The sequence below is a fragment of the Lactuca virosa genome, chromosome 4 (assembly GCF_052849685.1).
Source record: "Lactuca virosa cultivar CGN04683 chromosome 4, Lactuca_virosa_CGN04683_v6, whole genome shotgun sequence".
In the NCBI taxonomy this organism is placed as follows: Eukaryota; Viridiplantae; Streptophyta; class Magnoliopsida; order Asterales; family Asteraceae; genus Lactuca; species Lactuca virosa.
Window position 1 is genome coordinate 124,025,137 of NC_136429.1, and position 5,423 is coordinate 124,030,559.

Consider the following 5,423-nt stretch of genomic DNA (forward strand, 5'->3'; position numbering starts at 1 on the left):
CTAACACCTAGAGTCATCAAGATATAAACTTTATACCTCCAAAAGGTAGATCAGGATGCAACAAGCCTGGATCCAAAAGCTTCAAGCAATCCCACACTTCTCCAAAAAGTTCATTCTTCTTCTATGAACACTAAAAAGCATGAAATACTACCAAAAGCTCAAAAACCACTCAAATGGGGGCTAGGGTTCTGTTTCTAGGGTTTAGAGGGATGGAGGCTGAAAATAATAGGGTTTGGTGGTGAGTTAAGGAGATTAAATAGGGTCCAAGACCCTAAATTAGGGTTTGGGTCTGACTGGAGCATGCCCTCCTTATTTCTGGTACACCCAACATACTCCCATAAGGCTCCGCGATCATCTTGATTAGTACGCCCAACGTACGCCAATGTACGCCCAACGTACTGACCTTTACACTAGTATGCCATGCGTATACTTGTGTACGCCCCACATACTCGGTTTAACCTTAAAATCACCAAACTTTCGAAGGCCATAACTTCTTCGTTCTAAGTCCATTTCCGGTGATCCTTATATCCACGGAAAGGTAACGAGAAGGTCTACACTTCTACCAACTCATCCTTTCCTTAAAACTTCCCGAAAAAAATCAAGTTTCCATAAAAGCCCTAACTGACACTTTACTGATATACCCCTTGGCTCCAAAACACAAACCAAACTCTCGGACAACCTAAATTACATTACCCACACCTAAATGGGTCTAACTCTCTCTTTACCAAAGGCCCTAAGCCATACGATACCTGATCTTTGGGTTACCGCCCCACATTAAGAAATGATTCGGAACAGGGTGTTACACGTAGTTTACCACAATCCTATAAGGCTTACATGATATGTATCCATAATGTCCTGATTGTTTATTCAACAAAAATTATACTTCCAAATTCTCCGCATAGATTGCTCCACTATCTAATTAGCATGGCATAGTACATCTGAATTTACTCTGGTGGTATAGAGACAAACGCTCTCCAACTACTTGTACCACTTTTTGGTATATACAAATCACCATTCATATCACTATATCATCCTTTTGTAACTTCGTCATTCCCTTACAGGAGTCAGTTTGCATCTCAGCTGCATCTCTTGTTCACATCTACTTCATAGGAGTCATTTCTTAGCTGCATCTCAACATGTTCCACTAGTTTCAACTTGGTTTCTTATCATCACTGACACCAATACTGCACTTCATGCAACACAATAAATGTATTGTTTCTTTATAAAAGCACTCTACCTTTCTAAACAAGTAAGTTAGTTAGCATTTCACAAACCATGACTATTTTCACCATCCTATTCTTGTATGTTAAAGTCGGCTTAACATATTAAGCAATTCTTGTAAGGATGTGACAGAAGTCAACCGTCACTTAGTATTATAAAATACTAAGTCAGAGCATCTTGTGTGGGGGTACATATCAGCTTTTAACTCCCTTAAGCAAACCGCATACACTCTCACCTAAATAGACAAAGTCTCGACCTATTGAGTTTGGAAAATACTTCAGCCTTAATCTTTTCTTCTTTCTTGAATTATGTGAACTCTTCTTTGTGTCTCATACAACTTCAACTTCATTAATGTTGAAGTATTTATCACCGTCTTCAGTTCCTCTGAATCCGTAATTAATGCTTCAATCTAGTCGGCGGTGGAATCGCTTGGCAGTGGGACAACTTCACAGATCACGCCAAAGTTCTATCATCCCGCCAATTGAAAATGTATTGCACACAAACAATATCCCTCCAAAGGTACTATTACTTCATTAAACGTATTTTAAAGGTACGATACCACTTTATATGTATTATTTACGATACCACTCGTAGTTCTTCTTATCACCTCGAGTTATATGTCAGTTCTAATATAATGTGCATACGTTTAGAATATGTACACATAAATTTTCCTTTCTTTAACTCAAGGTCAACAATAGAACTTAAATCTCTTCAAGTAATAGCAATCTAAGGCATGCTATATTATTTATCATTTACCACATATTAGCATATAAGGCATCTCTCCTAAAGTATGCTAGTGCACACCATAGCAAGTTAGGTATTCAACCTAAGGCATGCTATAAAATAAATCTCATCAGCACATAATAGTTATTAAGGCTTATAGCTTAAAGTATCCTAGTGTTTGTATGTATTTAGGTATACAACCTAAGATATACTAGACACACATCTCATCATCATCACTTAAACATCTAAGTTTAAGTCTAGAAATCCTCATAATTCCTACTTTGCTTAAACTAATTCTCTGATACCAACTGTGACATCCCCTATTTTCATAACCAAAAAAAATTATTTACGCTTTCAAAATTCATAATATCTTTTATTTGCAGAATTCTTAGTATATTATAATATTTTGATTACAGTTGATTGTACCAAAATATCAAAATTCTAATGATGTCATAATCGATACACAACATATGTTAAAGCACAAAGACCTATTGCCTTGAAAACTAACACAAGTCTTTCTCTTCAGTCACTCAACATCATATTCAAGTCTTCAGCAGTCTTAATACAACTACTTGTTATGAATATAAATTGATTGGTTTAGGTTGTGAAACCTGGTGAGGTACATAGGGTTTTCAATCCCACTATGTTATTAAGTAATTCATAATGAATAAACCTGTAAAACCAACATTCATCCAATAAACACAACATAAATATCCTATAAGACATTTTCCCTTAATTACCCATCCCATTGATCCTCACATACTGATCCTAATATAGTGATCTTATGAGATCTATCCGTTGGATTATTGTAAGTAACGAGTTGACTATACTGATTCATGGTGTCCTTGGCAACAAGCATTAGTCAATAAAGGAAACTAGTATGGGGTGGAGTGCAACGAATGAACACATAGTCCATTAACACCTATAGACTATAAGTCTGCTAGCATATTCCACAAGACTAGGTTTAGTTAGTAGTTGTCATCTCACTCCGGCAGATGACTGCACAACAAAGCACAACAATGTCATTGAATAGAGTTATGTTCAAAGAAGAAGAAATACAAATATAATACTCTTGTACATAAAACACAATAGAAATTCGCAGTAATGTTTTCCAACAGAGTTCTGTTCAAAGGAGGGGAATACTAATATAGTAACCATGTACGTAAAAAGTACCACAGTCAAGCACATCAGTGTTATCAAACAGAGTTTTACTCTTCGTTCCAATCTCATACACACCCTTTATGTATTGTTACCCAATATTAAAAATTAATTGAACTAAGCATCACCTCTAGGTTTTAGTCTATAACTAGACAAGATTGTAATACCCATAATCATCCCAAAGTTCATGCCTATGTCTAATCTCATCACTAGGCTAGCCTACAATGCTTAATATCAACCCCCTATACCAACTATGTTTAGGCAACACTATCATAATCTAGTGTATACATTTAACACAGAGTATTAGGTATTAATATATTTTTACTTTCTCAGAAAAAATACTTCTATTATTATTATTATTATTATTATTATTATTATTATTATTATTATTATTATTATTATTATTATCATGTAATACTATTATATATACATCTTAACACATATAGAACCATATTTGGTTCGCAAAACATATAACATCGAATATACCTCTAACACATATTCCACTCAATAAACATATAATTGACATATAACCTTTCCACATGTATTTAATACTATCATTAATACTTGTATTAAATTATGTTCACGATAGTACCTATGCACTCACCTAATTAAGGTGGAAGATCCTTGATAAAGCTAGCTCCTTAGCTAGTACTTCAACTTTTCTAGCTCTTTCCAACATCCTAAATATGAGTATTACGATGCGTCAGTATTCGATCGTATTTATACGAGTTTAATAACTCTTTCCCAGATATCTTAACAATCCCAATTAATACATCGAGATCTATCAAATACGGAATAACCAGGTAAGATCATATCAGAGGTAGGGTCTATTTAGTATATAGATATGCTACTTGGAAATCTCACTTTAAACACCTCACTAGATATAGCCTAGACATCACTCTCGTAAGCAGATCAATCAATATTATGACATGGAATCACTGATAAATCTTGTTTATAGGTTCATAATAACGATAATGAACATAAACATAAGTTATACTTAAAGCATAATAAGAGTAGCTTAACTTACAGAGTATCTAGTTAAAACCAGGAAAGTCGCGGGCAAAATCCTGACTCGAAAGCTTCTTTTCGTTGGGCTCCTAGATACCTCAAGACTTCGCCAAAGTACTTTAAAGAGATAATAGTATCAAACTTAAAAGCGGGAAAGGCTCGGAGAGATGTGAAAGTGAATTTGTTAGTAAAAGAGGAAAGATCCAACATCGATTTATAGGACATCAGGGGTGGCATGTCGCACCTTAGTGATGAAGCCACACTCCTTTGCTACCATGTTTTGTCGTCTTGTTGGTCAAACTCACATTGATACTTATCGTTAAGAACAATGCCACATGTCCAATTTTTGTAGTGCCATGTGTCACGCCCTTATTTTACCATGTCGATGTGTCGAGTAGAGAGTTCGGTCTCCTCTTCGCCACGTGGCACACTCTGATGCTGCCATAACAATTCCGAGGTATTTTTTTCGTAGATCTCCGAAGGCCATAACTTTCGCATACGATCTTCATTTTCGATGTTCTTTATATCCTTGTAATCGTCTCGATGAGCACTACAACTTTCCTTTGGATCAAAACAGTTAATTCTCAATGTATTTTAAATTCTTATTTTTATAGATCATACACTGTTAAAATCCATGCAGAAAAGATAAATCCTTCATACGAACTCCATTCTTCACTGGCTTTATATCTTTGGATTCGTATTTACTTGATCTTCGATTCTCGTTTACATTATTTTGGCTAACACTCAATCGATTTTAATTTCTATTTCAGTGTCGCACACTATTGTACTGAAACTTCAAAAAATCATAAATTCCTCATACGAGTTCAGATTTAGGAATTCTTTATGTTCATGCTTTCACTTTTATGAAAACTACGAATTTCGTTTACATTACTTAGGCTAATAAGCAACCTATATTTGCTTCACCTTTTAGGACACACTTTGTCATATAGGGTAGAATGCGAAACTTTGAAGAATCATAACTTCTTCATGCGAAGTCAGATTCGAGCATTCTGTATACCCACAGAATTGTCATCACGACTACTACAACTCTCATCAATATTATTTATCCTAAATAATCTTTTTTCAAATTTTTTATTCCTATCGCTTAGTGATAAAAGGTCTTTATAGTCTGTAACACGCACGACTAACACTTATCCTATTCAAGGATTAAATTATTCAATAAAATGAATAACTATTTACTATAAGTACTCAAATCATCTAGCCCTAACATGCAGGTGTTACACTTTGAATGTGAAGTTGTTGGGTACTAGTAAAGAAATTATCCTAAATATATTGTTGGGTTGAAAGAAAAG